Source organism: Orcinus orca, unplaced genomic scaffold (assembly GCF_937001465.1).
Source record: "Orcinus orca unplaced genomic scaffold, mOrcOrc1.1 scaffold_64, whole genome shotgun sequence".
Taxonomy (NCBI): domain Eukaryota; kingdom Metazoa; phylum Chordata; class Mammalia; order Artiodactyla; family Delphinidae; genus Orcinus; species Orcinus orca.
In genome coordinates, this window is record NW_026043749.1 from 1,076,775 (window position 1) to 1,101,218 (window position 24,444).

Here is a 24,444-nt window from a genome sequence, read left to right on the forward strand (position 1 = left end):
ATATCATAAGATATCACTAATACACGGAATGTAAACTTGGCTACACAGGAACTGGATTACAAAACAGATCAGGGTCTCAAATGTAGAAAACCAACTTATGCTTGCTTAAGGGGAAAGGTGAGTTGGGGTGCTGCATAAAACCAGAGATTGAAAAGAGCACAGATAAAGTTCCTTAAGCCAAATATGGAATAGACAAGAGCTACTCCTTGCTCAACGAAATGGACTCAACACCCCATATTAAACGCCTAAGAATGTACCTGACTAGTAAGTATCTTAAAACCTATGGATTACTATGTCTCTGAAAGAGAATCAAGCATGTGTACAGGGGCATAAACGCAGCAATGATAGGATTGGAGAGGTTCGGTGAGCAAATGAAGACCCTTTGAAGTCATATTGCATGGTACCCATTCCACGGGTCTCAACTTTCCAGGTTTAAGGGATTCTTCCTTCAGCTAAAACATGCATGTGGAACCCAGAGTATGATCAACCGTGTGATCGGGAGACGTGTTCAAATATGTCTCAGTTTTCGTCCCCTGGTACTCGGGTGCAATATTCCAGATGCTTTATTAACACTCTCCCGACTTGGAGAGTCAGTGCCTTTAACCTCCTGTTTGGCCCAGTTTGCAATTTCTGCGGAAGATGAACAGGAATAGGGAGAACCAATGAGAGACTAGCTGGAGGTGTCTGGACGGGCAAATTTAACTCTCATTTCCCACCAGGAAGAGGAATTAACCAAAGGCTCAGCGTGCCGTGCCGGAATCAGATTAGGGCCTGAAGCAATCATGCGGTGTTGTGGCCAGCTCACAAGAAAGCGAGTTGAAGAAAGGAGCTCAGGGGCACTGTAATTCACAAACCTGCAGAGTTTTAAATGACAGCTATCCTCCAAAAACATACTGAAGTAAGGCTGCCAAGAGGACTTGAAAGCGGAGCAGAATTGCAGGAAACCGATTTCAGGAGGTAGACTGGAATTGCATTTAAAGCATAGGAAAAGAGGCAGAACGTCCACAATGATGCACTTGGCCAAAAAGGGCGTATGCGTTTTTTCCTGAATATATTAAGGAAAAAACGCATACGCCCTTTTTAACCAACCAAGCAAGCTTGCAAAGGAAATCTGCACTACAATGAAGTATCAGTTCCCCCGGTCAAAAGGGCCATCTGAAAAAAGTGTAAAATCCAGAAAGGCAGGACAGGCCATGGAGAACTGGGAGCATTGTTATGCTGATGGGCGGGATGTAAATTGCCAACAGCCACTCCGGTGAAGTGTATGGTGTTTTCTGAAACATCTAAAAAACAAAGGAACAGAGCCTAGGGCACTTCGACTTATGGTCCTATAGCTTAGGGAAATTAAAATCAAAAAGACACAGCCACCCCAAAGTTTGGGACGGCTCTGTTTACATGAACCTCGTGTACGGTACAAGTTCAATATCGCAGAAAGTGAAAAATGGATAAAGAAGTTGTGGTACTTACGTACAATGCAATATCACTCAGCAATGAAATCTATGTCATCAGGCCCGTAGCAGCATAATGAGTGGATACAGGTATGATGATTCTAACTGAAATAAGTCACACAGCAAAAGAAACATCATAAGATATCACTAATACACGGAATGTAAACTTGGCTACACAGGAACTGAATTACAAAACAGAACAGGGTCTCAAATTTAGAAAACCAACTTATGCTTGCTTAAGGGGAAAGGTGAGTTGGGGTGCTGCATAAAACCAGAGATTGAAATGAGCACAGATAAAGTTGCTTAAACCAAATATGGAATAGACAAGCGCTACTTCTTGCTCAACAAAATTGACTCAATACCCCATATTAAATGCCTAAGAATGTACCTGACTGGTAAGTATCTTAAAACCTATGGAATGCTATGTCTCCGAAAGAGAATCAAGCGTGTGCACAGGGGCATAAACGCAGCAGTGTTGGGATTGGAGAGGTTCGGTGAGCAAATGCACACCCTTTGAAGTCTTATTGCATGGTACCATTCCATGGGTCTCAACTCTCCAGGTTTAAGGGATTCTGCCTTCAGCTAAAACATGAATGTGGAACCCAGAGTATATTCAACCGTGTGATCGGGAGACGTGTTCAAATATGTCTCAGTTCTCGTCCCCTGGTACTCGGGTGCAACATTCCAGACGCTTTACTAACACTATCCCGACTTGGAGAGTCAGTGCCTTTAACCTCCTGTTTGGCCCAGTTTGCAATTTTTGTGGAAGATGAACAGGAATAGGGAGAACAAATGAGAGACTAGCTGGAGGTGACTGGACGGGCAAATTTAACTCTCATTTCCCACCAGGAAGTAGAATTAACCAAAGGCACAGCGTGCCGTGCCGGAACCAGATTAGGGCCTGAAGCAATCCTGCGGTGTTGCGGCCAGCTCACAAGAAAGCGAGTTGAAGAAAGGAGCTCAGGGGCACTGTAATTCACAAACCTGCAGAGTTATAAATGACAGCTATCGTCCAAAAATATACTGAAGTAAGGCTGCCAAGAAGACTTGAAAGCAGGGCAGAATTGCAGGAAACCGATTTCAGGAGGTAGACTGGAATTGCATTGAAAGCATAGGAAAAGAGGCAGAACGTCCACAATGATGCACTTGGCCAAAAAGGGCGTATGCGTTTTTTCCTGAATATATTCAGGAAAAAACGCATACGCCCTTTTTGGCCAATCAAGCAAGCTTGCAAAGGAAATATGCACTACAATGAAGTCTCACTTCCCCCCGGTCAAAAGGGCCATCTGAAAAAAGTGTAAAATCCAGAAAGGCAGGACAGGCCATGGAGAACTGGGAGCCTTGTTATGCTGATGGGCGGGATGTAAATTGCCAACAGCCACTCGGGAGAAGTGTATGGTGTTTCCTGAAACATCTAAAAAACAAAGCAACAGAGCCTAGGGCACTTCCACTTAAGGTCCTATAGCTTAGGGAAATTAAAATCAAAAAGACACAGCCACCCCAAAGTTTGGGATGGCTCTGTTTACAAGAACCTCGTTTACGGTACAAGTTCAATATCGCAGAAAGCGAAAAATGGATAAAGAGGTGGTGGTACTTACGTACAATGCAATATCACTCAGCAATGAAATCTATGTCATCAGGCCCGTAGCAGCATAATGAGTGGATTCAGGTATGATGGTTCTAACTGAAATAAGTCACACAGGAAAAGAAACATCATAAGATATCACTAATACACAGAATGTAAAATTGACTACACAGGAACTGGATTAAAAAACAGAACAGGGTCTCAAATTTAGAAAACCAACTTATGCTTGCTAAAGGGGAAAGGCGAGTTGTGGTGCTACATAAAACCAGAGATTGAAATTAGCACAGATAAAGTTCCTTAAGCCAAATATGGAATAGACAAGAGCTACTCCTTGCTCAACGAAATGGACTCAACAACCCATATTAAACGCCTAAGAATGTACCTGACTAGTAAGTATCTTAAAACCTATGGATTGCTATGTCTCCGAAAGAGAATCAAGCGTGTGTACAGGGGCATAAACGCAGCAGTGATAGGATTGGAGAGTTTTGGTGAGCAAATGAAGACCCTTTGAAGTCATATTGCATGGTACCCATTCCACGGGTCTCAACTCTCCAGGTTTAAGGGATTCTTCCTTCAGCTAAAACATGCATGTGGAACCCAGAGTATGATCAACCGTGTGATCGGGAGACGTTTTCAAATATGTCTCAGTTCTCGTCCCCTGGTTCTCGGGTGCAACATTCCAGACGCTTAAATAACACTCTCCTGACTTGGAGAGTCAGTGCCTTTAACCTCCTGTTTGGCCCAGTTTGCAATTTCTGTGGAAGATGAACAGGAATAGGGAGAACCATTGAGAGACTAGCTGGAGGTGTCTGGACGGGCAAATTTAACTCTCATTTCCCACCAGGAAGAGGAACTAACCAAAGGCTCAGCGTGCCGTGCCGGAACCAGATTAAGGCCTGAAGCAATCGTGCGGTGTTGCGGCCAGCTCACAAGAAAGCGAGTTGAAGAAAGGAGCTCAGGGGCACTGTAATTCACAAACCTGCAGAGTTATAAATGACAGCTATCGTCCAAAAATATACTGAAGTAAGGCTGCCAAGAGGACTTGAAAGCGGGGCAGAATTGCAGGAAACCGATTTCAGGAGGTAGACTGGAATTGCATTTAAAGCATAGGAAAAGAGGCAGAACGTCCACAATGATGCACTTGGCCAAAAAGGGCGTATGCGGTTTTTCCTGAATATATTCAGGAAAAAACGCATACGCCCTTTTTGGCCAACCAAGCAAGCTTGCAAAGGAAATCTGCACTACAATGAAGTCTCACTTCCCCCCGGTCAAAAGGGCCATCTGAAAAAAGTGTAAAATCCAGAAAGGCAGGACAGGCCATGGAGAACTGGGAGCATTGTTATGCTGATGGGCGGGATGTAAATTGCCAACAGCCACTCGGGAGATGTGTATGGTGTTTCCTGAAACATCTAAAAAACAAAGGAACAGAGCCTAGGGCACTTCGACTTATGGTCCTATAGCTTAGGGAAATTAAAATCAAAAAGACACAGCCACCCCAAAGTTTGGGACGCCTCTGTTTACAAGAACCTCGTTTACGGTACAAGGTCAATATCGCAGAAAGTGAAAAATGGATAAAGAAGTTGTGGTACTTACGTACAATGCAATATCACTCAGCAATGAAATCTATGTCATCAGGCCCGTAGCAGCATAATGAGTGGATACAGGTATGATGATTCTAACTGAAATAAGTCACACAGAAAATGAAACATCATAAGATATCACTAATACACGGAATGTAAACTTGGCTATACAGGAACTGGATTACAAAACAGAAGAGGTTCTCAAATGTAGAAAACCAACTTATGCTTGCTTAAGGGGAAAGGTGAGTTGGGGTGCTGCATAAAACCAGAGTTTGAAATGAGCACAGATAAAGTTCCTTAAACCAAATATGGAATAGACAAGAGCTACTCCTTGCTCAACAAAATGGACTCAATACCCCATATTAAATGCCTAAGAATGTACCTGACTGGTAAGTATCTTAAAACCTATGGAATGCTATGTCTCCGAAAGAGAATCAAGCGTGTGCACAGGGGCATAAACGCAGCAGTGATAGGATTGGAGAGGTTCGGTGAGCAAATGCACACCCTTTGAAGTCTTATTGCATGGTACCCATTCCATGAGTCTCAACTCTCCAGGTTTAAGGGATTCTTCCTTCAGCTAAAACATGAATGTGGAACCCAGAGTATATTCAACCGTGTGATCGGGAGACGTGTTCAAATATGTCTCAGTTCTCGTCCCCTGGTACTCGGGTGCAACATTCCAGACGCTTTACTAACACTCTCCCGACTTGGAGAGTCAGTGCCTTTAACCTCCTGTTTGGCCCAGTTTGCAATTTTTGTGGAAGATGAACAGGAATAGGGAGAACAAATGAGAGACTAGCTGGAGGTGACTGGACGGGCAAATTTAACTCTCATTTCCCACCAGGAAGTAGAATTAACCAAAGGCACAGCGTGCCGTGCCGGAACCAGATTAGGGCCTGACGCAATCCTGCGGTGTTGCGGCCAGCTCACAAGAAAGCGAGTTGAAGAAAGGAGCTCACGGGCACTGTAATTCACAAACCTGCAGAGTTATAAATGACAGCTATCGTCCAAAAATATACTGAAGTAAGGCTGCCAAGAGGACTTGAAAGCGGGGCAGAATTGCAGGAAACCGATTTCAGGAGGTAGACTGGAATTGCATTTAAAGCATAGGAAAAGAGGCAGAACGTCCACAATGATGCACTTGGCCAAAAAGGGCGTATGCGGTTTTTCCTGAATATATTCAGGAAAAAACGCATACGCCCTTTTTGGCCAACCAAGCAAGCTTGCAAAGGAAATCTGCACTACAATGAAGTCTCACTTCCCCCCGGTCAAAAGGGCCGTCTGAAAAAAGTGTAAAATCCAGAAAGGCAGGACAGGCCATGGAGAACGGGGAGCCTTGTTATGCTGATGGGCGGGATGTAAATTGCCAAGCGCCACTGGGGAGAAGTGTATGGCGTTTCCTGAAAAATCTAAAACACAAAGCAACAGTGCCTAAGGCACTTCCACTTATGGTGCTATAGCTTAGGGAAATTAAAATCAAAAAGACACAATCACACCAAAGTTTGGGACGGCTCTGTTTACAAGAACCTCGTTTACGGTACAAGTTCAATATCGCAGAAAGTGAAAAATGGATAAAGATGTTTTGGTACTTACGTACAATGCAATATCACTCAGCAATGAAATCTATGTCATCAGGCCCATAGCAGCATAAAGAGTGGATTCAGGTATGATGATTCTAACTGAAATAAGTCACACAGAAAAAGAAATATCATAAGATATCACTAATACACGGAATGTAAACTTGGCTACACAGGAACTGGATTACAAAACAGATCAGGGTCTCAAATGTAGAAAACCAACTTATGCTTGCTTAAGGGGAAAGGTGAGTTGGGGTGCTGCATAAAACCAGAGATTGAAAAGAGCACAGATATAGTTCCTTAAGCCAAATATGGAATAGACAAGAGCTACTCCTTGCTCAACGAAATGGACTCAACACCCCATATTAAACGCCTAAGAATGTACCTGACTAGTAAGTATCTTAAAACCTATGGATTACTATGTCTCTGAAAGAGAATCAAGCATGTGTACAGGGGCATAAACGCAGCAATGATAGGATTGGAGAGGTTCGGTGAGCAAATGAAGACCCTTTGAAGTCATATTGCATGGTACCCATTCCACGGGTCTCAACTTTCCAGGTTTAAGGGATTCTTCCTTCAGCTAAAACATGCATGTGGAACCCAGAGTATGATCAACCGTGTGATCGGGAGACGTGTTCAAATATGTCTCAGTTTTCGTCCCCTGGTACTCGGGTGCAATATTCCAGATGCTTTATTAACACTCTCCCGACTTGGAGAGTCAGTGCCTTTAACCTCCTGTTTGGCCCAGTTTGCAATTTCTGCGGAAGATGAACAGGAATAGGGAGAACCAATGAGAGACTAGCTGGAGGTGTCTGGACGGGCAAATTTAACTCTCATTTCCCACCAGGAAGAGGAATTAACCAAAGGCTCAGCGTGCCGTGCCGGAACCAGATTAGGGCCTGAAGCAATCATGCGGTGTTGCGGCCAGCTCACAAGAAAGCGAGTTGAAGAAAGGAGCTCAGGGGCACTGTAATTCACAAACCTGCAGAGTTTTAAATGACAGCTATCCTCCAAAAACATACTGAAGTAAGGCTGCCAAGAGGACTTGAAAGCGGAGCAGAATTGCAGGAAACCGATTTCAGGAGGTAGACTGGAATTGCATTTAAAGCATAGGAAAAGAGGCAGAACGTCCACAATGATGCACTTGGACAAAAAGGGCGTATGCGTTTTTTCCTGAATATATTAAGGAAAAAACGCATACGCCCTTTTTAGCCAACCAAGCAAGCTTGCAAAGGAAATCTGCACTACAATGAAGTATCAGTTCCCCTGGTCAAAAGGGCCATCTGAAAAAAGTGTAAAATCCAGAAAGGCAGGACAGGCCATGGAGAACTGGGAGCATTGTTATGCTGATGGGCGGGATGTAAATTGCCAACAGCCACTCCGGTGAAGTGTATGGTGTTTCCTGAAACATCTAAAAAACAAAGGAACAGAGCCTAGGGCACTTCGACTTATGGTCCTATAGCTTAGGGAAATTAAAATCAAAAAGACACAGCCACCCCAAAGTTTGGGACGGCTCTGTTTACAAGAACCTCGTGTACGGTACAAGTTCAATATCGCAGAAAGTGAAAAATGGATAAAGAAGTTGTGGTACTTACGTACAATGCAATATCACTCAGCAATGAAATCTATGTCATCAGGCCCGTAGCAGTATAATGAGTGGATACAGGTATGATGATTCTAACTGAAATAAGTCACACAGAAAAAGAAACATCATAAGATATCACTAATACACGGAATGTAAACTTGGCTATACAGGAACTGGATTACAAAACAGAAGAGGTTCTCAAATGTAGAAAACCAACTTATGCTTGCTTAAGGGGAAAGGTGAGTTGGGGTGCTGCATAAAACCAGAGATTGAAATGAGCACAGATAAAGTTCCTTAAACCAAATATGGAATAGACAAGAGCTACTCCTTGCTCAACAAAATGGACTCAATACCCCATATTAAATGCCTAAGAATGTACCTGACTGGTAAGTATCTTAAAACCTATGGAATGCTATGTCTCCGAAAGAGAATCAAGCGTGTGCACAGGGGCATAAACGCAGCAGTGTTGGGATTGGAGAGGTTCGGTGAGCAAATGCACACCCTTTGAAGTCTTTTTGCATGGTACCCATTCCATGGGTCTCAACTCTCCAGGTTTAAGGGATTCTGCCTTCAGCTAAAACATGAATGTGGAACCCAGAGTATATTCAACCGTGTGATCGGGAGACGTGTTCAAATATGTCTCAGTTCTCGTCCCCTGGTACTCGGGTGCAATATTCCAGACGATTTACTAACACTATCCCGACTTGGAGAGTCAGTGCCTTTAACCTCCTGTTTGGCCCAGTTTGCAATTTTTGTGGAAGATGAACAGGAATAGGGAGAACAAATGAGAGACTAGCTGGAGGTGACTGGACGGGCAAATTTAACTCTCATTTCCCACCAGGAAGTAGAATTAACCAAAGGCACAGCGTGCCGTGCCGGAACCAGATTAGGGCCTGAAGCAATCCTGCGGTGTTGCGGCCAGCTCACAAGAGAGCGAGTTGAAGAAAGGAGCTCAGGGGCACTGTAATTCACAAGCCTGCAGAGTTATAAATGACAGCTATCGTCCAAAAATATACTGAAGTAAGGCTGCCAAGAGGACTTGAAAGCGGGGCAGAATTGCAGGAAACCGATTTCAGGAGGTAGACTGGAATTGCATTTAAAGCATAGGAAAAGAGGCAGAACGTCCACAATGATGCATTTGGCCAAAAAGGGCGTACGCGTTTTTTCCTGAATATATTCAGGAAAAAACGCGTACGCCCTTTTTGGCCAACCAAGAAGCTTGCAAAGGAAATCTGCACTACAATAAAGTCTCACTTCCCCCCGGTCAAAAGGGCCATCTGAAAAAAGTGTAAAATCCAGAAAGGCAGGACAGGCCATGGAGAACTGGGAGCATTGTTATGCTGCTGGGCGGGATGTAAATTGCCAACAGCCACTCCGGTGAAGTGTATGGTGTTTCCTGAAACATCTAAAAAACAAAGGAACAGAGCCTAGGGCACTTCGACTTATGGTCCTATAGCTTAGGGAAATTAAAATCAAAAAGACACAGCCACCCCAAAGTTTGGGACGCCTCTGTTTACAAGAACCTCGTTTACGGTACAAGGTCAATATCGCAGAAAGTGAAAAATGGATAAAGAAGTTGTGGTACTTACGTACAATGCAATATCACTCAGCAATGAAATCTATGTCATCAGGCCCGTAGCAGCATAATGAGTGGATACAGGTATGATGATTCTAACTGAAATAAGTCACACAGAAAAAGAAACATCATAAGATATCACTAATACACGGAATGTAAACTTGGCTATACAGGAACTGGATTACAAAACAGAAGAGGTTCTCAAATGTAGAAAACCAACTTATGCTTGCTTAAGGGGAAAGGTGAGTTGGGGTGCTGCATAAAACCAGAGATTGAAATGAGCACAGATAAAGTTCCTTAAACCAAATATGGAATAGACAAGAGCTACTCCTTGCTCAACAAAATGGACTCAATACCCCATATTAAATGCCTAAGAATGTACCTGACTGGTAAGTATCTTAAAACCTATGGAATGCTATGTCTCCGAAAGAGAATCAAGCGTGTGCACAGGGGCATAAACGCAGCAGTGATAGGATTGGAGAGGTTCGGTGAGCAAATGCACACCCTTTGAAGTCTTATTGCATGGTACCCATTCCATGGGTCTCAACTCTCCAGGTTTAAGGGATTCTTCCTTCAGCTAAAACATGAATGTGGAACCCAGAGTATATTCAACCGTGTGATCGGGAGACGTGTTCAAATATGTCTCAGTTCTCGTCCCCTGGTACTCGGGTGCAACATTCCAGACGCTTTACTAACACTCTCCCGACTTGGAGAGTCAGTGCCTTTAACCTCCTGTTTGGCCCAGTTTGCAATTTTTGTGGAAGATGAACATGAATAGGGAGAACAAATGAGAGACTAGCTGGAGGTGACTGGACGGGCAAATTTAACTCTCATTTCCCACCAGGAAGTAGAATTAACCAAAGGCACAGCGTGCCGTGCCGGAACCAGATTAGGGCCTGACGCAATCCTGCGGTGTTGCGGCCAGCTCACAAGAAAGCGAGTTGAAGAAAGGAGCTCAGGGGCACTGTAATTCACAAACCTGCAGAGTTATAAATGACAGCTATCGTCCAAAAATATACTGAAGTAAGGCTGCCAAGAGGACTTGAAAGCAGGGCAGAATTGCAGGAAACCGATTTCAGGAGGTAGACTGGAATTGCATTGAAAGCATAGGAAAAGAGGCAGAACATCCACAATGATGCATTTGGCCAAAAAGGGCGGATGCGTTTTTTCCTGAATATATTCAGGAAAAAACGCATACGCCCTTTTTGGCCAACCAAGCAAGCTTGCAAAGGAAATCTGCACTACAATGAAGTCTCACATCCCCCCGGTCAAAAGGGCCATCTGAAAAAAGTGTAAAATCCAGAAAGGCAGGACAGGCCATGGAGAACTGGGAGCCTTGTTATGCTGATGGGCAGGATGAAAATTGCCAACAGCCACTCGGGAGAAGTGTATGGTGTTTCCTGAAACATCTAAAAAACAAAGCAACAGAGCCTAGGGCACTTCCACTTATGGTCCTATAGCTTAGGGAAATTAAAATCAAAAAGACACAGCCACCCCAAAGTTTGGGACGGCTCTGTTTACAAGAACCTCGTTTACGGTACAAGTTCAATATCGCAGAAAGTGAAAACTGGATAAAGAAGTTGTCGTACTTACGTACAATGCAATATCACTCAGCAATGAAATCTATGTCATCAGGCCCATAGCAGCATAATGAGTGGATTCAGGTATGATGATTCTAACTGAAATAAGTCACACAGAAATAGAAATATCATAAGACATCACTAATACACGGAATGTAAACTTGGCTACACAGGAAGTGGATTACAAAACAGAACAGGGTCTCAAATTTAGAAAACCAACTTATGCTGGCTTAAGGGGAAAGGTGAGTTGGGGTGCTGCATAAAACCAGAGATTGAAATGAGCACAGATAAAGTTCCTTAAACCAAATATGGAATAGACAAGAGCTACTCCTTGCTCAACGAAATGGACTCAACACCCCATATTAAATGCCTAAGAATGTACCTGACTAGTAAGTATCTTAAAACCTATGGATTGCTATGTCTCTGAAAGAGAATCAAGGGTGTGTACAGAGGCATAAACACAGCAGTGATAGGATTGGAGAGGTTCGGTGAGCAAATGAAGACCCTTTGAAGTCATATTGCATGGTACCCATTCCACGGGTCTCAACTCTCCAGGATTAAGGGATTCTTCCTTCAGCTAAAACATGCATGTGGAACCCAGAGTATGAGTAACCGTGTGATCGGGAGACGTGTTCAAATATGTCTCAGTTTTCATCCCCTCGTACTCGGGTGCAACATTCCAGACGCTTTACTAACACTCTCCCGACTTGGAGAGTCAGTGCCTTTAACCTCCTGTTTGGCCCAGTTTGCAATTTCTGCGGAAGATGAACAGGAATAGGGAGAACCAATGAGAGACTAGCTGGAGGTGTCTGGACGGGCAAATTTAACTCTCATTTCCCACCAGGAAGAGGAATTAACCAAAGGCTCAGCGTGCCGTGCCGGAACCAGATTAGGGCCTGAAGCAATCCGGCGGTGTTGCGGCCAGCTCACAAGAAAGCGAGTTGAAGAAAGGAGCTCAGGGACACTGTAATTCACAAACCTGCAGAGTTATAAATGACATCTATCCTCCAAAAACATACTGAAGTAAGGCTGCCAAGAGGACTTGAAAGCGGGGCAGAATTGCAGGAAACCGATTTCAGGAGGTAGACTGGAATTGCATTTAAAGCATACGAAAAGAGGCAGAACGTCGACAATGATGCACTTTGCCAAAAAGTGCGTATGCGTTTTTTCCTGAATATATTCAGGAAAAAACGCATACGCCCTTTTTGGCCAACCAGGCAAGCTTGCAAAAGAAATCTGCACTACAATGAAGTATCAGTTCCCCTGGTCAAAAGGGCCATCTGAAAAAAGTGTAAAATCCAGAAAGGCAGGACAGGCCATGGAGAACTGGGAGCATTGTTATGCTGATGGGCGGGATGTAAATTGCCAACAGCCACTCGGGAGAAGTGTATGGTGTTTCCTGAAACATCTAAAAAACAAAGCAACAGAGCCTAGGGCACTTCCACTTATGGTCCTATAGCTTAGGGAAATTAAAATCAAAAAGACACAGCAACCCCAAAGTTTGGGACGGCTGTGTTTTCAAGAATCTCGTTTACGGTACAAGTTTAATATCGCAGAAAGTGAAAAATGGATAAAGATGTTTTGGTACTTATGAACAATGCAATATCACTCAGCAATGAAATCTATGTCATCAGGCCCATAGCAGCATAATGAGTGGATTCAGGTATGATGATTCTAACTGAAATAAGTCACACAGAAAAAGAAATATCATAAGATATCACTAATACACGGAATGTAAACTTGGCTACACAGGAACTGGATTACAAAACAGAACAGGGTCTCAAATGTAGAAAACCAACTTATGCGTGCTTAAGGGGAAAGGTGAGTTGGGGTGCTGCATAAAACCAGAGATTGAAAAGAGCACAGATAAAGTACCTTAAGTCAAATATGGAATAGACAAGAGCTACTCCTTGCTCAACGAAATGGACTCAACACCCCATATTAAACGCCTAAGAATGTACCTGACTAGTAAGTCTCTTAAAACCTATGGATTGCTATGTCTCCGAAAGAGAATCAAGTGTGTGTACAGGGACATAAACGCAGCAGTGATAGGATTGGAGAGGTTTGTTGAGCAAATGAAGACCCTTTGAAGTCATATTGCATGGTACCCATTCCACGGGTCTCAACTCTCCAGGTTTAAGGGATTCTTCCTTCAGCTAAAACATGCCTGTGGAACCCAGAGTATGATCAACTGTGTGATCGGGAGACGTCTTCAAATATGTCTCAGTTTTCGTCCCCTGGTAGTCAGGTGCAACATTCCAGACGCTTCACTAACACTCTCCTGACTTGGAGAGTCAGTGCCTTTAACCTCCTGTTTGGCCCAGTTTGCAATTTCTGCGGAAGATGAACAGGAATAGGGAGAACCAATCAGAGACTAGCTGGAGGTGTCTGGACGGGCAAATTTAACTCTCATTTCCCACCAGGAAGAGGAATTAACCAAAGGCTCAGCATGCCGTGCCGGAACCAGATTAGGGCCTGAAGCAATCCTGCGGTGTTGCGGCCAACTCACAAGAAAGCGAGTTGAAGAAAGGTGCTCACGGCACTGTAATTCACAAACCTGCAGAGTTATAAATGACAGCTATCGTCCAAAAATATACTGAAGTAAGGCTGCCAAGAGGACTTGAAAGCGGGGCAGAATTGCAGGAAACCGATTTCAGGAGGTAGACTGGAATTGCATTTAAAGCATAGGAAAAGAGGCAGAACGTCCACAATGATGCACTTGGCCAAAAAGGGCGTATGCAGGTTTTCCTGAATATATTCAGGAAAAAACAGATACGCACCTTTTGGCCAACCAAGCAAGCTTGAAAAGGAAATCTGCACTACAATGAAGTCTCACTTCCCCCGGTCAAAAGGGCCATCTGAAAAAATTGTAAAATCCAGAAAGGCAGGACAGGCCATGGAGAACTGGGAGCCTTGTTATATTGATGGGCGGGATGTAAGTTGCCAACAGCCACTCGGGAGAAGTGTATGGTGTTTCCTGAAACATCTAAAAAACAAAGCAACAGAGCCTAGGGCACTTCCACTTATGGTCCTATAGCTTAGGGAAATTAAAATCAAAAAGACACAGCCACCCCAAAGTTTGGGACGGCTCTGTTTACAAGAACCTCGTTTACGGTACAAGTTCAATATCGCAGAAAGTGAAAACTGGATAAAGAAGTTGTGGTACTTACGTACAATGCAAAATCACTCAGCAATGAAATCTATGTCATCAGGCCCGTAGCAGCATAATGAGTGGATTCAGGTATGATGATTCTAACTGAAATAAGTCACACAGAAAAAGAAACATCATAAGATATCACTAATACACGGAATGTAAACTTGGCTACACAGGGACTGGATTACAAAACAGAACAGGGTCTCAAATGTAGAAAACCAACTTATGCTTGCTTAAGGGGAAAGGTGAGTTGGGGTGGTGCATAAAACCAGAGACTGAAATGAGCACAGATAATGTTCCTTAAGCCAAATATGGAATAGACAAGAGCTACTCCTTGTTCAACGAAATGGACTCAACACCCCATATTAAACGCCTAAGAATGTACCTGACTAGTAAGTATCTTAAAACCTATGGATTGCTATGTCTCTGAAAGAGAATCAAGCGTGTGTACAGGGGCATAAACGCAGCAGTGATAGGATTGGAGAGGTTCGGTGAGCAAATGAAGACCCTTTGAAGTCATATTGCATGGTACCCATTCCACGGGTCTCAACTCTCCAGGTTTAAGGGATTCTTCCTTCAGCTAAAACATGCATGTGGAACCCAGAGTATTATCAACCGTGTGATCAGGAGACGTGTTCAAATATGTCTCAGTTTTCGTCCCCTGGTACTCGGGTGCAAAATTCCAGATGCTTTACTAACACTCTCCCGACTTGGAGAGTCAGTGCCTTTAACCTCCTGTTTGGCCCAGTTTGCAATTTCTGCGGAAGATGAACAGGAATAGGGAGAACCAATGAGAGACTAGCTGGAGGTGTCTGGACGGGCAAATTTAACTCTCATTTCCCACCAGGAAGAGGAATTAACCAAAGGCTCAGTGTGCCGTGCCGCAACCAGATTAGGGCCTGAAGCAATCCTGCGGTGTTGCGGCCAGCTCACAAGAAAGCGAGTTGAAGAAAGGAGCTCAGGGGCACTGTAATTCACAAACCTGCAGAGTTATAAATGACAGCTATCCTCCAAAAACATACTGAAGTAAGGCTGCCAAGAGGACTTGAAAGCGGGGCAGAATTGCAGGAAACCGATTTCAGGAGGTAGACTGGAATTGCATTTAAAGCATAGGAAAAGAGGCAGAACGTCCACAATGATGCACTTGGCCAAAAAGGGCGTATGCGTTTTTTCCTGAATATATTCAGGAAAAAATGCATACGCCCTTTTTGGCCAACCAAGCAAGCTTGCAAAGGAAATCTGCACTACAATGAAGTCTCACTTCCCCCCGGTCAAAAGGGCCATCTGAAAAAAGTGTAAAATCCAGAAAGGCAGGACAGGCCATGGAGAACTGGGAGCCTTGTTAAGCTGATGGGCGGGATGTAAATTGCCAACAGCCAGTCAGGAGAAGTGTATGGTGTTTCCTGAAACATCTAAAAAACAAAGGCACAGAGCCTAGGGCACTTCCACTTATGATCCTATAGCTTAGGGAAATTAAAATCAAAAAGACACAGCCACCCCAAAGTTTGGGACAGCTCTGTTTACAAGAACCTCATTTACGGTACAAGTTCAATATCGCAGAAAGTGAAAAATGGATAAAGAAGTTGCGGTACTTACGTACAATGCAATATCACTCAGCAATGAAATCTATGTCAACAGGCCCGTAGCAGCATAATGGGTGGATTCAGGTATGATGGTTCTAACTGAAATAAGCCACACAGAAAAAGAAACATCATAAGATATCACTAATACACGGAATGTAAACTTGGCTACACAGGAACTGGATTACAAAACAGAACAGGGTCTGAAATTTAGAAAAACAACTTATGCTTGCTTAAGGGGAAAGGTGAGTTGGGGTGCTGCATAAAACCAGAGATTGAAATGAGCACAGATAAAGTTCCTTAAGCCAAATATGGAATAGACAAGAGCTACTCCTTGCTCAACAAAATGGACTCAACACACCATATTAAATGCCTAAGAATGTACCTGACTAGTAAGTATCTTAAAACCTATGGAATGTTATGTCTCCGAAAGAGAACCAAGCGTGTGCACAGGGGCATAAACGCAGCAGTGATAGGATTGGAGAGGTTCGGTGAGCAAATGCACACCCTTTGAAGTCATATTGCATGGTACCCATTCCATGGGTCTCAACTCTCCAGGTTTAAGGGATTCTTCCTTCAGCTAAAACATGCATGTGGAACCCAGAGTATGATCAACCGTGTGATCGGGAGATGTGTTCAAATATGTCTCAGTTCTCGTCCCCTGGTACTTGGGTGCAACATTCCAGACGCTTTACTAACACTCTCCCGACTTGGAGAGTCAGTGCCTTTAACCTCCTGTTTGGCCCAGTTTGCAATTTTTGTGGAAGATGAACAGGAATAGGGAGAACCAATGAGAGACTAGCTGGACGTGACTGGACGGGCAAATTTAACTCTCATTTCCCACCAGGAAGTAGAATTAACAAAATGCACAGCGTGCCGTGCCGGAACCAGATTAGGGCCTGACGCAATCCTGCGGTGTTGCGGCCAGCTCCCAAGAAAGCGAGTTGAAGAAAGGAGTTCAGGGGCACTGTAATTCACAAACCTGCAGAGTTATAAATGACAGCTATCGTCCAAAAATATACTGAAGTAAGGCTGCCAAGAGGACTTGAAAGCAGGTGAGAATTGCAGGAAACCGATTTCAGGAGGTAGACTGGAATTGCATTTAAAGCATAGGAAAAGAGGCAGAACGTCGACAATGATGCACTTGGCCAAAAAGGGCGTACATGTTTTTCCTGCAGGAAAAAACGCATACGCGCTTTTTGGCCAACCAAGCAAGCTTGCAAAGGAAATCTGCACTACAATGAAGTCTCACTTCCCCCCCGGTCAAAAGGGCCATCTGAAAAAAGTGTAAAATCCAGAAAGGCAGGACAGGCCATGGAGAACTGGGAGCCTTGTTATGCTGATGGGCGGGATGTAAATTGCCAACAGCCACTCGGGAGAAGTGTATGGTGTTTCCTGAAACATCTAAAAAACAAAGCAACAGAGCCTAGGGCACTTCCACTTATGGTCCTATAGCTTAGGGAAATTAAAATCAAAAAGACACAGCAACCCCAAAGTTTGGGACGGCTGTGTTTTCAAGAATCTCGTTTACGGTACAAGTTCAATATCGCAGAAAGTGAAAAATGGATAAAGATGTTTTGGTACTTACGTACAATGCAATATCACTCAGCAATGAAATCTATGTCATCAGGCCCATAGCAGCATAATGAGTGGATTCAGGTATGATGATTCTAACTGAAATAAGTCACACAGAAAAAGAAATATCATAAGATATCACTAATACACGGAATGTAAACTTGGCTACACAGGAACTGGATTACAAAACAGAACAGGGTCTCAAATGTAGAAAACCAACTTATGCGTGCTTAAGGGGAAAGGTGAGTTGGGGTGCTGCATAAAACCAGAGATTGAAAAGAGCACAGATAAAGTACCTTAAGCCAAATATGGAATAGACAAGAGCTACCCCTTGCTCAACGAAATGGACTCAACACCCCATATTAAACGCCTAAGAATGTACCTGACTAGTAAGTATCTTAAAACCTATGGATTGCTATGTCTCCGAAAGAGAATCAAGTGTGTGTACAGGGACATAAACGCAGCAGTGATAGGATTGGAGAGGTTTGTTGAGCAAATGAAGACCCTTTGAAGTCATATTGCATGGTACCTATTCCACGGGTCTCAACTCTCCAGGATTAAGGGATTCTTCCTTCAGCTAAAACATGCCTGTGGAACCCAGAGTATGATCAACCGTGTCATCGGGAGACGTGTTCAAATATGTCTCAATTTTCGTCCCCTGGTAGTCAGGTGCAACATTCCAGATGCTTTACTAACACTCTCCTGACTTGGAGAGTCAGTGCCTTTAACCTCCTCTTTGGCCCAGTTTGCAATTTCTGCGGAAGATGAACAGGAATAGGGAGAACCAATGAGAGACTAGCTGGAGGTGTCTGGACGGGCAAATTTAACTCTCATTTCCCACCAGGAAGAGGAATTCACCAAAGGCTCAGCGTGCCGTGCCGGAACCAGATTAGGGCCTGAAGCAATCCTGCGGTGTTGCGGCCAGCTCACAAGAAAGCGAGTTGAAGAAAGGTGCTCAGGGCACTGTAATTCACAGACCTGCAGAGTTATAACTGACAGCTATCGTCCAAAAATATACTGAAGTAAGGCTGCCAAGAGGACTTGAAAGCGGGGCAGAATTGCAGGAAACCGATTTCAGGAGGTAGACTGGAATTGCATTTAAAGCATAGGAAAAGAGGCAGAACGTCCACAATGATGCACTTGGCCAAAAAGGGCGTACGCGTTTTTTCCTGAATATATTCAGGAAAAAACAGATACGCCCTTTTTGGCCAACCAAGCAAGCTTGAAAAGGAAATCTGCACTACAATGAAGTCTCACTTCCCCCCGGTCAAAAGGGCCATCTGAAAAAAGTGTAAAATCCAGAAAGGCAGGACAGGCCATGGAGAACTGGGAGCCTTGTTATGCTGATGGGCGAGATGTAAATTGCCAACAGCCACTCAGGAGAAGTGTATGGTGTTTCCTGAAACATCTAAAAAACAAAGCAACAGAGCCTAGGGCACTTCCACTTATGATCCTATAGCTTAGGGAAATTAAAATCAAAAAGACACAGCCACCCCAAAGTTTGCGACGGCTCTGTTTACAAGAACCTCGTTTACGGTACAAGTTCAATATCGCAGAAAGTGAAAACTGGATAAAGAAGTTGTGGTACTTACGTACAATGCAATATCACTCAGCAATGAAATCTATGTCATCAGGCCCGTAGCAGCATAATGAGTGGATTCAGGTATGATGATTCTAACTGAAATAAGTCACACAGAAAAAGAAACATCATAAGATATCACTAATACACGGAATGTAAACTTGGCTACACAGGGACTGGATTACAAAACAGAACAGGATCTCAAATGTAGAAAATCAACTTATGCTTGCTTAAGGGGAAAGGTGAGTTGGGGTGCTGCATAAAACCAGAGATTGAAATGAGCACAGATAAAGTTCCTTAAGCCAAATATGAAATAGACAAGAGCTACTCCTTGTTCAACGAAATGGACTCAACACCCCATATTAAACGCCTAAGAATGTACCTGACTAGTAAGTATCTTAAAACCTATGGATTGCTATGTCTCTGAAAGAGAATCAAGCGTGTGTACAGGGGCATAAACGCAGCAGTGATAGGATTGGAGAGGTTCGGTGAGCAAATGAAGACCCTTTGAAGTCATATTGCATGGTACCCATTCCACGGGTCTCAACTCTCCAGGTTTAAGGGATTCTTCCTTCAGCTAAAAAATGCATGTGGAACCCAGAGTATTATCAACCGTGTGATCGGGAGACGTGTTCAAATATGTCTCAGTTTTCGTCCCCTGGTACTCGGGTGCAACATTCCAGATGCTTTACTAACACTCTCCCGACTTGGAGAGTCAGTGCCTTTAACCTCCTGTTTGGCCCAGTTTGCAATTTCTGCGGAAGATGAACAGGAATAGGGAGAACCAATGAGAGACTAGCTGGAGGTGTCTGGACGGGCAAATTTAACTCTCATTTCCCACCAGGAAGAGGAATTAACCAAAGGCTCAGTGTGCCGTGCGGCAACCAGATTAGGGCCTGAAGCAATCCTGCGGTGTTGCGGCCAGCTCACAAGAAAGCGAGTTGAAGAAAGGAGCTCAGGGGCACTGTAATTCACAAACTTGCAGAGTTATAAATGACAGCTATCCTCCAAAAACATACTGAAGTAAGGCTGCCAAGAGGACTTGAAAGCGGGGCAGAATTGCAGGAAACCGATTTCAGGAGGTAGACTGGAATTGCATTTAAAGCATAGGAAAAGAGGCAGAACGTCCACAATGATGCACTTGGCCAAAAAGGGCGTATGCGTTTTTTCCTGAATATATTCAGGAAAAAATGCATACGCCCTTTTTGGCCAACCAAGCAAGCTTGCAAAGGAAATCTGCACTACAATGAAGTCTCAATTCCCCCCGGTCAAAAGGGCCATCTGAAAAAAGTGTAAAATCCAGAGACGCAGGACAGGCCATGGAGAACTGGGAGCCTTGTTATGCTGATGGGCGGGATGTAAATTGCCAACAGCCAGTCAGGAGAAGTGTATGGTGTTTCCTGAAACATCTAAAAAACAAAGAAACAGAGCCTAGGGCACTTCCACTTATGATCCTATAGCTTAGGGAAATTAAAATCAAAAAGACACAGCCACCCCAAAGTTTGGGACAGCTCTGTTTACAAGAACCTCGTTTACGGTACAAGTTTAATATCGCAGAAAGTGAAAAATGGATAAAGAAGTTGCGGTACTTACGTACAATGCAATATCACTCAGCAATGAAATCTATGTCAACAGGCCCGTAGCAGCATAATGGGTGGATTCAGGTATTATGGTTCTAACTGAAATAAGTCACACAGAAAAAGAAACATCATAAGATATCACTAATACACGGAATGTAAACTTGGCTACACAGGAACTGGATTACAAAACAGAACAGGGTCTGAAATTTAGAAAAACAACTTATGCTTGCTTAAGGGGAAAGGTGAGTTGGGGTGCTGCATAAAACCAGAGATTGAAATGAGCACAGATAAAGTTCCTTAAGCCAAATATGGAATAGACAAGAGCTACTCCTTGCTCAACAAAATGGACTCAACACCACATATTAAATGCCTAAGAATGTACCTGACTAGTAAGTATCTTAAAACCTATGGAATGTTATGTCTCCGAAAGAGAACCAAGCGTGTGCACAGGGGCATAAACGCAGCAGTGATAGGATTGGAGAGGTTCGGTGAGCAAATGCACACCCTTTGAAGTCATATTGCATGGTACCCATTCCACGGGTCTCAACTCTCCAGGTTTAAGGGATTCTTCCTTCAGCTAAAACATGCATGTGGAACCCAGAGTATGATCAACCGTGTGATCGGGAGACGTGTTCAAATATGTCTCAGTTCTCGTCCCCTGGTACTCGGGTGCAACATTCCAGACGCTTTACTAACACTCTCCCGACTTGGAGAGTCAGTGCCTTTAACCTCCTGTTTGGCCCAGTTTGCAATTTTTGTGGAAGATGAACAGGAATAGGGAGAACCAATGAGAGACTAGCTGGACGTGACTGGACGGGCAAATTTAACTCTCATTTCCCACCAGGAAGTAGAATTAACAAAATGCACAGCATGCCGTGCCGGAACCAGATTAGGGCCTGACGCAATCCTGCGGTGTTGCGGCCAGCTCCCAAGAAAGCGAGTTGAAGAAAGGAGCTCAGGGGCACTGTAATTCACAAACCTGCAGAGTTATAAATGACAGCTATCGTCCAAAAATATACTGAAGTAAGGCTGCCAAGAGGACTTGAAAGCAGGGGAGAATTGCAGGAAACCGATTTCAGGAGGTAGACTGGAATTGCATTTAAAGCATAGGAAAAGAGGCAGAACGTCGACAATGATGCACTTGGCCAAAAAGTGCGTACATGTTTTTCCTGCAGGAAAAAACGCATACGCGCTTTTTGGCCAACCAAGCAAGCTTGCAAAGGAAATCTGCACTACAATGAAGTCTCACTTCCCCCCGGTCAAAAGGGCCATCTGAAAAAAGTGTAAAATCCAGAGAGGCAGGACAGGCCATGGAGAACTGGGAGCATTGTTATGCTGATGGGCGGGATGTAAATTGCCAACAGCCACTCCGGTGAAGTGTATGGTGTTTCCTGAAACATCTAAAAAACAAAGCAACAGAGCCTAGGGCACTTCCACTTATGGTCCTATAGCTTAGGGAAATTAAAATCAAAAAGACACAGCCACCCCAAAGTTTGGGACGGCTCTGTTTACAAGAACCTCGTTTACGGTACAAGTTCAATATCGCAGAAAGTGAAAACTGGATAAAGAAGTTGTGGTACTTACGTACAATGCAATATCACTCAGCAATGAAATCTATGTCATCAGGCCCGTAGCAGCATAATGAGTGGTTTCAGGTATGATGATTCTAACTGAAATAAGTCACACAGAAAAAGAAACATCATAAGATATCACTAATACACGGAATGTAAACTTGGCTACACAGGGACTGGATTACAAAACAGAACAGGGTCTCAAATGTAGAAAACCAACTTATGCTTGCTTAAGGGGAAAGGTGAGTTGGGGTGGTGCATAAAACCAGAGACTGAAATGAGCACAGATAAAGTTCCTTAAGCCAAATATGGAATAGACAAGAGCTACTCCTTGTTCAACGAAATGGACTCAACACCCCATATTAAACGCCTAAGAATGTACCTGACTAGTAAGTATCTTAAAACCTATGGATTGCTATGTCTCTGAAAGAGAATCAAGCATGTGTACAGGGGCATAAACGCAGCAGTGATAGGATTGGAGAGGTTCGGTGAGCAAATGAAGACCCTTTGAAGTCATATTGCATGGTACCCATTCCACGGGTCTCAACTCTCCAGGTTTAAGGGATTCTTCCTTCAGCTAAAACATGCATGTGGAACCCAGAGTATTATCAACCGTGTGATCAGGAGACGTGTTCAAATATGTCTCAGTTTTCGTCCCCTGGTACTCGGGTGCAAAATTCCAGATGCTTTACTAACACTCTCCCGACTTGGAGAGTCAGTGCCTTTAACCTCCTGTTTGGCCCAGTTTGCAATTTCTGCGGAAGATGAACAGGAATAGGGAGAACCAATGAGAGACTAGCTGGAGGTGTCTGGACGGGCAAATTTAACTCTCATTTCCCACCAGGAAGAGGAATTAACCAAAGGCTCAGTGTGCCGTGCCGCAACCAGATTAGGGCCTGAAGCAATCCTGCGGTGTTGCGGCCAGCTCACAAGAAAGCGAGTTGAAGAAAGGAGTTCAGGGGCACTGTAATTCACAAACCTGCAGAGTTATAAATGACAGCTATCCTCCAAAAACATACTGAAGTAAGGCTGCCAAGAGGACTTGAAAGCGGGGCAGAATTGCAGGAAACCGATTTCAGGAGGTAGACTGGAATTGCATTTAAAGCATAGGAAAAGAGGCAGAACGTCCACAATGATGCACTTGGCCAAAAAGGGCGTATGCGTTTTTTCCTGAATATATTCAGGAAAAAATGCATACGCCCTTTTTGGCCAACCAAGCAAGCTTGCAAAGGAAATCTGCACTACAATGAAGTCTCACTTCCCCCCGGTCAAAAGGGCCATCTGATAAAAGTGTAAAATCCAGAAAGGCAGGACAGGCCATGGAGAACTGGGAGCCTTGTTATGCTGATGGGCGGGATGTAAATTGCCAACAGCCAGTCAGGAGAAGTGTATGGTGTTTCCTGAAACATCTAAAAAACAAAGGAACAGAGCCTAGGGCACTTCCACTTATGATCCTATAGCTTAGGGAAATTAAAATCAAAAAGACACAGCCACCCCAAAGTTTGGGACAGCTCTGTTTACAAGAACCTCGTTTACGGTACAAGTTCAATATCGCAGAAAGTGAAAAATGGATAAAGAAGTTGCGGTACTTACGTACAATGCAATATCACTCAGCAATGAAATCTATGTCAACAGGCCCGTAGCAGCATAATGGGTGGATTCAGGTATTATGGTTCTAACTGAAATAAGTCACACAGAAAAAGAAACATCATAAGATATCACTAATACACGGAATGTAAACTTGGCTACACAGGAACTGGATTACAAAACAGAACAGGGTCTGAAATTTAGAAAAACAACTTATGCTTGCTTAAGGGGAAAGGTGAGTTGGGGTGCTGCATAAAACCAGAGATTGAAATGAGCACAGATAAAGTTCCTTAAGCCAAATATGGAATAGACAAGAGCTACTCCTTGCTCAACAAAATGGACTCAACACCCCATATTAAATGCCTAAGAATGTACCTGACTAGTAAGTATCTTAAAACCTATGGAATGTTATGTCTCCGAAAGAGAACCAAGCGTGTGCACAGGGGCATAAACGCAGCAGTGATAGGATTGGAGAGGTTCGGTGAGCAAATGCACACCCTTTGAAGTCATATTGCATGGTACCCATTCCACGGGTCTCAACTCTCCAGGTTTAAGGGATTCTTCCTTCAGCTAAAACATGCATGTGGAACCCAGAGTATGATCAACCGTGTGATCGGGAGACGTGTTCAAATATGTCTCAGTTCTCGTCCCCTGGTACTCGGGTGCAACATTCCAGACGCTTTACTAACACTCTCCCGACTTGGAGAGTCAGTGCCTTTAACCTCCTGTTTGGCCCAGTTTGCAATTTTTGTGGAAGATGAACAGGAATAGGGAGAACCAATGAGAGACTAGCTGGACGTGACTGGACGGGCAAATTTAACTCTCATTTCCCACCAGGAAGTAGAATTAACAAAATGCACAGCATGCCGTGCCGGAACAAGATTAGG